Source organism: Elephantulus edwardii, unplaced genomic scaffold, assembly GCF_000299155.1.
Source record: "Elephantulus edwardii isolate Elephantulus edwardi_28Jun2011 unplaced genomic scaffold, EleEdw1.0 scaffold00467, whole genome shotgun sequence".
Classification (NCBI taxonomy): Eukaryota; Metazoa; Chordata; class Mammalia; order Macroscelidea; family Macroscelididae; genus Elephantulus; species Elephantulus edwardii.
The window spans coordinates 300,351-313,266 of NW_006400217.1; the positions used below are offsets into that span (position 1 = coordinate 300,351).

At 43.1% G+C, this 12,916-nt stretch overlaps 1 pseudogene; it reads left to right on the top strand.

Moving 5' to 3' along the window:
• Window positions 1-315, top strand: part of LOC102850998 — a 2,136-nt pseudogene extending 1,821 nt beyond the window's left edge.
• Window positions 316-12,916: the final 12,601 nt, after the last annotated feature.

Sequence of the window (12,916 nt, forward strand, 5' to 3'; positions counted from 1 at the left end):
GGCGGGACTTTCTGAGGCGCATCTTTGTGGAGGCCCGCCAGAGGCCTTCGGCCGAGGAGCTGCTCAAGCACCACTTTGCACAGCTTGTGTACTGAGCTCTAGGCCACGCTGCTGCCGGCCACCCCTACTGCGTGGGCAAGGGACTGCTGGGAGCTCAGCAAGTTGCTGCTTCTCCCAGGCAAGGCTGTGGATTCGAGAGCCACGGTCCAGCCAGCGTTTGCTGGGCCTCTTCTGCCCCAGGGCTGGGAGCCAGGGCAGGAGCCTCAAGGACTGGGAGCCCCCAGCCTGCCAGACCGGAGAGCTCCAGAGTCCTGAGCGCACAGTGGAGGGGATCAGACACCATATGCAGCGACCACAGGCCCAGCCTTGGAGCTGTGTCCCAACACTGCAGTTGGGCTGAGGTCCGAGTTGCAGGGTGGGAACAGTGTTGTTTTCGTTCTGAGTGTTACTTTGTTTCTGGAGGCCACCACAGGAGTCACCTGGCTGGGTGAGGCCACCCAGCCTGAGGTAATCAGCATTCCCTTAAAGCAATGGAAGTCCAGGTGGGCCGCCCTCGGCCCCTGGCCCCCGGCCCCCAGGCCAGCTTTGCCAGTCCTGTCCTTTACCAAAGATGAATGAAGCAAATGTTATGCTGCCTTATTCAGGGAAGGAGGCACCTGTCTTGCCTACCCATGTGACCCTGCCCCCAGGCGGGGTCTTGAGATGTGGAATCTCACAGAGGTGGGGAGACCCAGTTTTGTCAATGCAATTGTCTCTATTTAACAAGTAGGGAGTCACTCTTTGCTGTACCGAGTTTCTAAACTGAAGACCTTGTGTGCCCTCTGGGCTCTGCATACCCAGCTTTGGGTGTGGGCTGGGCCAGTGCCCCTGGCTGAGATGGAAGGATGGACAGCTTGGAGCAGGCATCTGACCCCACTGACTGGCCTGCCTGAGCGGGACATTGGACAACCAGGCAGGCTTTGAGTTGTGACCTAGCTGGGCCGGAGCCCTCGCCCCACTGCCTGTGGCAAACCTGTGTACGTGCGTCCATCTGTGTGCAGCCCACCAGCTCTGCCTCTTTAGCCAGCCTGGCCCGTTCAAGTAAGGGCTCCAAGCCCTGTCTTCCATGCTCCTCTCGGGGAAAGGATGGCAGCAGGGGCAGGAAACCAGTATCTCAGCAGCATAAAGTTGGCCACATTTAATTCAGCCTGGGCGCTGGTCCTTTCTTCCGGCCCCTCCCCTCCGAAATGTGCCTCTTGCTAAAGCTCCTCCCCCGGCACTCAGTTTCCTTGGGAGTTTCATTTAAGAAAACCAAGCCAGTGCCCAGGGACAGGCGTCTCCAGGGAGCTGGGGGTTAGCGCCAGGCAGCTCATCGCCAGCCATGCCCACATCCCATGGGCACTGAACAAGCCAAAGCCTTCGTTATATGTTGACAATGCACTTTTATGATTGTAGTTTCTATCGCTGTTTTTAGCCTTTTCACATCATGTAATGTGAGGCCTTGTACTTGTTAATTTATATCTCTGATCATATTTGATGGGTTTTATATATATATCAATTCTTGACTGTTACAGGTGATGGACGCCTCAAGAGAAGAGAAGATGAAAGCAGCTGGTTTTGCAGACGTGTGTGTTATACGGTGCCACTTGGGCCTGGGTCCCTTCTTTCCACCCCCCTATCTGCACCCCAGCCCTGCCCAGGGTGGGGACTGCCCCCCTCGACCACAGCTGCTGTGCGGCAGCTTGGCCTCTCCATGACCTGTCGGATGGCAGCCGGCACCCCACACCAGTTCCCCGTTCCCCAAGAGGAGGTGGTGCTGTGCCAGCACTGCTGAGACAAGACAACTCTGTGTCCCAGGTTCAGGGTCCCACAGAGCCTGGCCCCTGGAGCCAGTGTGTTCTAAAAATGAATATGAAAACAAGTCAACCAACCATGCACTCCAAACAACAAAAATACCCCACGATTTTGTGTGTGCCAAAAACTGTGGACATGCTGGCTTAGCATCCTCAGGACCAAGCTGTTTCTTAATTTATTGTTTTTAAGTAAACCAGATTAAGTTGTGGGGACTTAGCATGGCCTGGGCCCAAAGGTTCTGATGGGCAGTGTCCCAGCGGACCCTAGGCTTGCTGTGGGAAGGGGCCATATATCGGCATTTTCTAATCCCGGGGGTATGTCTGCCTTGGCAAACCCAGCAAGGAGGCCAGGGCTGGAGGTAGTCCTCTGCCACCTCTCCTGCCCAACCCCCCTCCAACTCTGTGTCTGTCTGAATTGTGGGTTGTGCAGAAGAACCTGCAGCCATAGTTATATCTTGACCAAGGGCTTGCAGTGCAAAGCCAGGCCAGTGTCTTGCATTACTTACAACAAAAGGGATCATTTATTTAAAAAAAAAAAAAGATTTCATTTGAATCTACAATCAACACTCATGGTAACATCAATCAAGAAATTAAAAAAAACACATTTTGTATTGGGTAAACTTGCTATCAAGAACTTCTTTAAAGTGTTTAAGAGCAAGCAAGGTTGTCAGGTTAAGGACTAAGATTGACGTAATTAAAGCGATTTTCAATTGCTTTGTCTGCACCTGAAGTTGCACAGTGAAAAAGGAAGGCCAAAGGATTATATGCCTTTTTATTTGTTTGTTTGTTTGTTTGTTCGTTCGTTTGTTTGTTTTAAATTTTTATTGGGAAAAAAATTGGGGGTACAAGGAGGTGAGGGTTGGGGGCAGAAGGGTAAGGATGGGCAGGGATGCAGTCGCAGAGCTGCAGAAATTGGTTGGTGAGGGGAGCAGGTGAAGGAAATGAAAGTGATCCAGTGGGAACCAGATGCTACAGGAAAATGACAAGCATTTTCCAATGGTAGTTAAATCAACTGTCTTATTGATTTGGGAAGTGTATGCCGACTCTCTGGCTTCTTCATTTTGAACAGGGGCGTTGATGTAACGGGGGAAAGGGGGGACACTTTATCACCTTACTGGTGATCTTGGGTTAAGGCTGCTTGCCTTTTTGTTCTATTAGAAGATATTTTCCTGTCATTTGCTCCCCTCTGGACTGCAAAGTGTTTTCCCAGGTGGGTCCAGTGGGGATGGCTGGTTGAATCCAGAGGCTCCATCCTCCTTTGCTTCTTTAGCTGGCAGTTGTATTTCCTTTTTGTCACTGGCACTGGGTTCGGGGTCAGGTCTGAAGTAAAACTCAGTGGTAAGGTTACCTGTAGGAAAGGGAGCAAACCTAGAGAGAACAAACTTGTGAGTTACAAATAGAGTGGTTTGGGGGTGTTGCTTTCAGGTTTACTGGGGGAGAGGGTGGCAGAAAGTAGCCTAGATAAAATTCTCTGGATACGCTAGGCATTTTTTTTTCCTACCCAGGGGTCACATGGCACAATCTGGGGACTGAGGAGCTCACCCTGAGGGCCGAGGACAACCCGTCCCGAACAGGGCAACAACCCCCATACGCTGCTGGCACACTCCCCTCTACTTGCCCCCACACTAATCTGGTCCCCTCACCTGACCGAGGAGTGTGTGGCCAGGGACAGCACCTCCAATTCCAGCACCACCACTTTTACACCCCCCCCATAAGTAGTCATACTATAATTTGAAGTAGGTGTCACTTCCCTCCCCCTTTATAAATGGCAAAGGGAACCTGAAAATTGTGAACAGACTCCCCCCAGGTCTAAACATCTTTTGGCAGAAGCATTCAACAGAGCAAAATATGTGGTGCATTTAGGATGTTGGTCCTCTTGGACATGCTGCCACTGTAAGTGTCATCAAGTAGACAACTCACAGTGACTTTCAACAATCCATTGTATAGGTGATCATCTTCTTGGGTTTTCCAAGGAAACCCAAACCTGCAGGTGGTGGGGCACATGTCCCCCCCATGGGCGGCGGGGCACACGTCGTCTCTTCTGTGTGGGCGGTTGGCAGACGCACACCATCCCTCAGTGCAGGTGACTGGCAGGCGCTTGCCATCTCCCGTGTGTCATCGCCCACGTGGGCTGCTGGCAGGCACTTATCATCTCGTGCACATTCGACCCGCGAGCGTGCGTCCTCTCTCGGCTGGCATGCGTCATCTTGTGTGCGGGGCAGCTGGTGGGGATAGGTGCACATCATCCCCCAGCGCAGGCAGCTGGCGGGCACACGTCATCTCGCGCGTGGGTGACCAGAGGGCTCGCATCATCTCTCAGTGGGTGTGCGTCATCTCTTGGAGTGCTCACGTCATCTCGTGCACAGGCAGCCAGTGGGCCAGCAGGCACGCGCCATCCCCCACACAGGCAACTGGCGTATTTATTTATTTTTTTTAAAAAATTTATTATTAATTTCAATGAAAATTTACAGAGACTTTGGATTTCCATTCATTCATTGTTGCACGTTTCTCCCTCACAACCCTCCCCCACAGTACACTACCCTCTTGGAAAACTAAAAGTCTTTCATTGTTTTACAAACCCTCCCCCAGGTCCATGCCACTATGCAGCCTTCACTCTGGACTCCTGTCATGAGAAAAATACCTAATCACACATCCCTTTTAAACAGTTTTCTTCCTCATCTGTTTCAATGCAGTATATATTATTGAACCCATCCTTCTCAGTCTCTCCCCAACCCTGATGTCGTCCTGTTTTACAACAGTGGCACCATGCAGTATTTGTCCTTTTGTGACTGAGATATTTCACTCAGCATAATGTCCTCCAGGGTCACCCATTTTAAATAATATACATGAGTTCCTTGATTTTCAATGCAGCGTAGTATGTCATTGTGTGAATATACCACAGCTTCTCTATCCATTCGTTTGTTGATGGACACTTAGGTTTTTTCCAACTCCTTGCTATTGTGAACAAAGCCGCAATAAACATGGGTGTGCATATATCTGCTTGGATGTCAGTTATGGTGTCTTTGGGGTATATTCCCAGTAGTGGAATTGCTGAGTCAAATGTTATGCCTATTTGTAACTTTTTGAGAAAGTGCCATACTGCCTTCCACAGTGGTTGCACCATTTTACACTCCCACCAACAGTGAATATGGGTTCCAGTTTCTCCATAACCTCGCCAGCATTTGTTGCTTGCTACTCTGTTAAATTTTGCTATTCTGACTGGAGTGAGATGATATCTCATAGTTGTTTTGTTTTGCATCTCTCTTAGAGCTTTTGAACATTCCTGCATGTGCTTGTTAGCTATCTGAATGTCTTCTTTGGTGGTGTCTGTTCATATCCTGTGCCCATTTTTCTATTGGATTATTTACCTTTATCTTTTTGTGGTGCTCAAGTATTTTATAAATTCTGGATATAAGTCCCTTATCTTATATGTCTTTGCCAAATACTTTTTCCCAGTCTGTGACTTCTCTTTTTCACTCTGTTGGAGAAGTTTTTGGATGTGCATAGGGATTTGATTCTTAGAAGATCCCATTCGTCTATTTTATCTTCTCTTGGTTATAGGTGAGTATATGCCTTTAAATTATGGTATTGAGGTAGGAATAGAAGAGAATTTCCTCAACATAGTGAAAGTATATATGCAGAACCAAGAGCCCATCGTTCTCAATAGAGAGAGATTAAAGGAATTTCACTTGAGAACAAGAACCAGACAAGGATGCCTACTATCCCCATCCTACTCAATACAATATTGAAAGTCTTAGCTAAAGCAATAAGGAATAAGAGGTATCCAAATTGGCAAAGAGAAGGTAAAACTGTCTTTATATGTAGATGATATAATAGTATACTTAGAAAAATCCTAAAGATTCAATGAGAAAACTATTAGACATAGTTGACCAATCAGCAAAGTAGTAAGATACAAGACCAACGTACAAAAGTTAGCTGTATATCTCTACAGTGATAAAGAGGAAATGGAAATGGAACTAAGAAAAACAATACTATTGTAATAGCTAACCACAAGATGAAATATTTGAGAACAAATTTAATTGGATATACAAAAGCCTTTTGTTGTTTTTATGTGCCATTGAGTTGACTAAGACTCATAAAAACTCAGTGTGCAACAGATCTGAACCCTGCTCTATTCTGAGCCAACCTCACTGTCTCTTACATACCTACCCTCATTATCACAGTCACTGAGTTGATCCATCTTTTCTCTTTCTTTTCTGCACTGTCTCTCCACCCTCCCAAGCATGATGCCCCTCTTCAAGGATTGGTCCCTCCTTGCAACATGTCCAAAGTATGTCAGAGGGAGCTTCAGAATCCTTGCCTCCATAGAGCAGCCTGGTTTCATACTCTCCAGGTCGAACCTGTTTGTTTTCCTAGTAGTCCATGGTATGTATATTCAATATTCTTCTCCAGCCCTACAGTTCAAAGGCATCAATTTTCCTTCTATCATCTGTAGTCATTGTCTGGCTTTCTGATGGAAGGCAAGTAATTGTGAAGACCATGGCCTAGGTTACACACATCTTAGTCTCCAGACTGATATTGTTGCTTTTCCTATACAAAGAAAAATTATACAATATTGCTGCTTTTTGGTTGTTGTTACATGCCACCTGACACTCATAGCAACCCTATATACAACAGCTCTGAAGTCTGCCCTGTCCTAAGCCAGTCTCAGTGACTTTGACACCCTTACCCCCATTATCTCATTACTTTGTCAATCCATCTCATCTAAGGTCTTCCTCTCCTGTACTGTCCCTCTACCCTTCCAAGTATGATGATGTCCTTCTACAAGAACTGTTCCCTCCTGACCACATGCCTAAGTATGTGAGACAGAGCTTCAGAATTCTTGCCTCCAAACAGTAAGCTGATTTTACCCTCTCCAGGACAGATTTGTTTGCTCTTTTGGCTGTCCATGGTATGTTCAATACTCTTCTCCAGGACCACAACTCAAAGGCATAAATTCTCCTTCTGTCATCTTTAGACATTGTCCAGTTTTCTGCTATCAGAAACAAAAAGAGACCTGGAGAAATGGAAGACTATACCATGCTCATGGATAAGAATATTCAATATTGTGAAAATGACAATTCTACCAAAGGAAATCTACAAATTCAATGCAATCCCAATACAGATACCAAGTGCATTCTTCAATGAGATGGAAAAGGCAATTTCCTGTTTAGTTTGGAATGTAAAGAGACCCTGAATAAGCAACGTACTCAAGGAAAAATAGAAACAATGTAGGAGGCATCACACTCTCTGATCTCAAATCCTACTATACAACCATGGTGATCAAGATAGCATGGTACTGGTACAGTGACAGACACATATAACAATAGAACAGAATTAAGAACTCAGATATCAGCTCATCTACCTTTGTTCAACTGATTTTTGACAGGGTTAAGAAATAACAGTCTTTTTAACAAATTGGAAGAAAACTCAAGCAAGACCCACACCTCACACTATATACAAAACTGAACTCAAGGTGGATGAGAGAACTAGGAATAAAACAAAAAACTATACAATAATCAGAGAAAAGATAGAAACTACTCTAGAAGCCCTAAACCACAGCATGAACGGATTTCCAAGCAAAATGAAAAATCTACAAAAATGAGAAAATAAAATTGTTGAATGAGACCTTCTAAGAATCAAAGCCCTATGCACATAAAAAAAAACTTCTCCAATAGGGTAAAAAGGAAACCCAAAGCCTGGGGAAAAATATTTGACAAGGATATATCTGATATACTAGTCATATCTAAAATTTATGGAATATTTCAGCACCTCAACAAGAACAAGGTAAACAACCTAATTGCAAAATAGGCTCAGTGTGTGAATAGACACTTCACCAAAGACGACATTCAGATGGCAAACAAACACATGAAGAAATGTTCAAAATCCTTAGCTATCCCTAACTGCAGATTTGCATTTGCCAATTAAAACAATGATATCATCTCACTCCAGCAACAATAGCAAAGTTCAACAGTGTAGCAAACAACAAAAGTTGGAGAGGCTAAGGAGAGATTGGAGTTCTTATTCACTGTTGTTGAGGAAGTAAAATGATACAATTATTATGGAAGGTGGTCTGACACTTTCTCAAACAGTTGGAAATAGAAATAACCATTTGACTGTACAATTCCACTACTGTGAATATACCCTAAATATATTCAGCATATAAATATATTTTTAGGATATATATAAAAATATATAAACATGCCCTTAAAAACCAGAGCCATAACTCAAACAGGTGTTTGCACACTCATGTTTACTGCTTCATTATTCAAAACAGCAAAGAGATAGAATCCAAATGTCCATCAACAAATGAATGATAGAAAAAAGTCGTATATTTACACAAGGGAATACTACACAGCATTGAAAATTAATGAATTGTAAAACACTACACAACATGAGTAATATACTTAGAGAACATTATGCTAAGTGAAATATCTCAGTAACAGAAGGACAAATACTGCATGACACTGCTATTATAAAACAGGACTGATATAGGCGGTTGGAGGGAGAGTAGGAATGAATTGAATAGATAATAAACATTGTATTGGAAAAATGAGGAAAATGGAAAGGAATATAAGAGTAGACATTATATGTATGACAACAAACTGGAACAAGATGTGCATTGTAAAATGGCCTGGGGGAGGGAGAAGGGAAGGAGAGGGAGGAAAATGTGCAATAATGAATTAATAAAAAAAATTGTCATATTGGCAAAGCATATTGAAACACATGAACTGCCAAAAGGACAAACAAGGCTGTCATGGAGGAAGTGTAACCAGGGTGTTCCTTAGAGGCAAAGACAGTGAAACTTTGTCTAGTATACAAGGGACCATGATCCTTGGTAAAAGACACCATATGAAAAAAGGAAGAGGGTTAGCAAGAGAGTAAAACCCTGAGGAGATGGATTGGCCCAATGATTGTAACAATGGACTGACACATATGGGAAATAGTAAGGATACTGCAGGATCAAGCAAAGTTCCAATCCATTGTTCATAGTTGGCTTATTATGTTGACTTATTATGACTATAAGTCATAGTTGACCTTATGGAACCTAACAACAACAGTGTTTTATTGTACTTTATTTCTGTGCCTGAGTGAGTTTCTGAATGATATTCTAAATTATTTTCATTCCTATTTACAATTTTAAGAACTCCATTCAATATTTGTTGTAGGTTAGGTCTCATTTTAATAAGTTCATTTAGTTTCTCTTTATCTGGAAAGGTCCTTATTTCACCATCATACTTGATAGATACTTTAGCTAGTCTGTAGTATTCATCATCCAATTGCCTTCTTGCTTGTATGGTGTCTACTGATCTTGATCTTGCTAATGTGAAACCTATACTTGGACCAAGAGGCAGTCGTCAGAACAAAGCAAGGGAACACTGCATGGTTCAAAATTGGGAAGGGCGTATGCCAGGGATGCATCCTATTTCCATACCTTTTCAACCTATATGCAGAACAGATTATCCGAGAGGCTGGGGTCTATGAGGAGAAATGTGAGATCAAGATTGGTAGACGATTTATCAACAATGTGCTTTATGCAGATGACACAACCCTGCTTGCTGAAACTGAAGAAGACCTGAAGCACCTGATGCAGAGAGTCAAGGACTGCAGCCTCCAATATGGATTGAGGCTCAATGTCAAGAAGACAAAGATTCTCACCACTGGACCAATTGGCAGCATCAGGATGGATGGTGAAGAGATTGAGACTGTACACAGTTTTAGTTTGCTTGGCTCCACAGTCAACACTCTTCACACCAGTAGCCAGGAAATTAAAAGGCGCATTGCCATGGGAAAGTCTGCTGTTAGGGACCTCTCCAAAGTACTGAAGAGCAATCGGGTCTCTCTGGAGACTAAGGTGCACCTGATACAAGCCATGGTCTTCACAATCCCTTGTTATGCATCAGAGAGTTTAACAATGACCAAGGAGGATAGAAGGAGAATTGATGCCTTTGAGCTGTGGTGCTGGAGAAGAGTATTGAGAATACCATGGACTGCTAGGAAAACAGATTCATCCTCCAAAGGGATAAACCAGGTGGCTCCTTGGAGGCAAGGATTCTGAGGCTCTGTCTAACATACTTTATACATGTTGTGAGGAGAGACCGGTCCTTGGAGAAGTACATCATGCTTGGGAGCATGGAGGGACAGCGCAGGGGGGGAAGGCCCTCTATGAGGTGGATTGATTCAGTGACTGGAATAATCAGGATGGGAATGTCAGAGACAGTGCGATTGGAACAGGACAGAGCAGAGTTTAGGGCTGTTGTACATAGGGTCGCTATGAGTCGCAAGCGACTCGACAGCACATAACAACAAAAACCACCTAACTTGGGAGGGACTGGAGAGCATTTTGATGAGTGAACTAACTCAGTCCCATAAGAACAAATACTGTATAAAACCATTATTGTAGAATAAGTATGAGGATCCAAGATGGGGGAGGGTGGATGCAGAGGAGCATGTGTGAAGGGGGAAAATGTGACATCAGGATTGGAGGAAGACCCATCAAAAACCTGTATTATGCAGTTGTCACAACCTTGTTGCTGAAACTGAGGAAGACATAGGGCATTTGCTGTGAAGGTCAAGGGCTGCAGTCTTCAGTACAGATTGAAGATGAATATCAAAAAGACAAAGATTCTCACCACTGGGCCAATTGGTAGCATCATGATAGATGGAGAAGAGCTTGAAGTTGTTAATAATTTCAGCTTGCTTAACTCTGATATCAGAGATGTCTTCAAAATGCTAAAGATGTTTAGAGACTAAGGTGCACTGATTCAAGCATTTACCTGATTAATTTGCAATTGCTTGTTATGCATCAGAGAACTGGATAATGATTAAGGATAACAGAAGACAAATCAATGCCTTTGAATTGTGGTGCTGGAGAAGAGTGTTGAACCATGGACTGCCAAGAGAACAAATAAGTCAGTCTTAAAGAGAATGAAACCAAATTACTCCTTGGAGAGAAGAATTTTGGGGCTCCATCTCACATACGTTGAATGTGTTTCCAGGAGGGACTGGTCTTTGGAGAAATGCATTATGCTTGGAAGAGTAGAGGGCGGCACAGGAGAGGAAGACCCTGGATGAGATGAAGTGACACAGTAACCAGGGTTATGAGGGTAGGTGTCAGAAACAGTAAGAATGGCTTAGGATAGGGCAGGATTCAGTAAAACAAAATAAAAATAAAATATAAATACTCCAAATACCAACTAAAAGAAGATTATAGGAGAAAATGTTATAAAGGAAACAAATAGCACAGCTATGTAAAAGACTTGGCTCAGGCATTTTAAACAGCTGTCTATTAAACAGCGACCAGCTAACAAAAGGGAAGATGTGATGTCTTCCTTGCCGTCTTAGGTAGCGACTCTCCCCCACTGCCTCCACCCAGTTGTTGGCAGCATTCCCCAGTATATCCTATTTCAACTGAGGCCGGGAGTGGGCATCACTCTAACTCAAAGTATTCCTTCCAGAGCTCTTAGACTGTGCTGTCCCTGGCCTACAACCATTCTCATATTATCAGAATACCACCTGTGATTCATGACCTTTGGCTCCTGTTCCTATGATACTTCCTGAAATTTTTCAATCAATTATTTCTGGTACAGTGACTCTGTGTATTCCCTCCATTTCCTTTTGATGCTTTCTGGGTCCTTCAATATATTGCCCATAGCATCTTCTAATATTGCAACATGAGGCTTAAATTTATTTTTCAGTTCTTTCAGCTTGAGAAATGCAGAGCGAATTATTCCCTTTTTATTCTTCAATTCCAGCTCTCTGCACATTCCATTATAATACTTTGTTTTGTCCTCCCGAGTTGCCCTTTGAAATTGTCTGTTCAGCTCAAAATTTTGACATTTTTTCCTTTACATTTGGCTTCTTAAAAGTGCTCCAGTGTAATCTTTAGTCTCTTCAAACATCCATTTCTATTTTTTCTTTCTCCTCTGTTTTTGTAATGATTTTTTTTTCTTTCTTCATGATCCCACAACTCATCTTGTCTTCTATTATCTGTGTTCAATTCCTCAAAACTATTCTTAAGATGATCATGAAATTCAGACAGAATTGATTCAAGATCATATCTTGGTTTCTGTGGACTTATTTTCATTTTCTTTGGCTTCAATTTGAACTTGTGATTGATGATCTGACCTACAGTGTGCCCCTGGCATAGTTTTGATGCTAATATTGAGCTTCTCCAACGATTTCTTCCACAAATGTAGTCAATATTATCCTTATGCAACCCATCAGGTCAAATCGATGTGTAAAGTCATCTTTTGTGTCTTTTAGAAAAAGTATTTGCAATGAATAAATCATTGAAAATACAAAAGTCAATAATTCTATTTCCAGATTCATTTCTGTCACCAAGCCCATACTTTCCAATTACTGTTTATTCTTCACTGTTTCCTACTTTTCATTCCAGTCACCAATTATTATTAACAAATCCTGATTGCATGTTCGATTTCAGACTGCAAAATTTGGTAAAAATTTTCCGTTTTTTCCTCTGCCTCTAGAAGTAGCAGCGTATATTTAAATAATAGCCATGAAGTCTTCCTTTTATGCAAATAGAACTTGAAATTGAATTTTTTTTACTATTAATGCACCATCATTCTTCCTCTGTTTTTCATTTCCTGCATAGAATACCATGTTATTATATGATTAAAAGTGGCCAAAACTGGTCAATCAAATCTCATTAATGTCTAGTATGTAAACTTTCATGCGTTCTATTTAATTTTTAACAATTTCCAGGTTTCCAACATTCAAGCTATGTACATCCCATGTTCCAATTGTTAAAAAGGCACTAAGCCACAAGAAGTCAGTCTTGGAGCAGAAGTTCAAGGCAAAGGACTTTTACTCAGAACTGTCTGACATAGAAAGCCTTCCCTAATACTGTTGTTGTTGTTGTTGTTATGTGCCATCGAGTCGCTTGTGACTCATAGCGACCCTATATACAACAGCCCTAAGCTCTACTCTGTCCTGTGCCAATTGCACTGTCTTGAAGACACCCATCCTGATTACCCCAGTCACGGAATCAATCCACCTCATAGAGGGCCTTCCCCTCTGCACTGTCCCTCCGCCCTCCCAAGCATGATGTCCCTCTCCAAGGA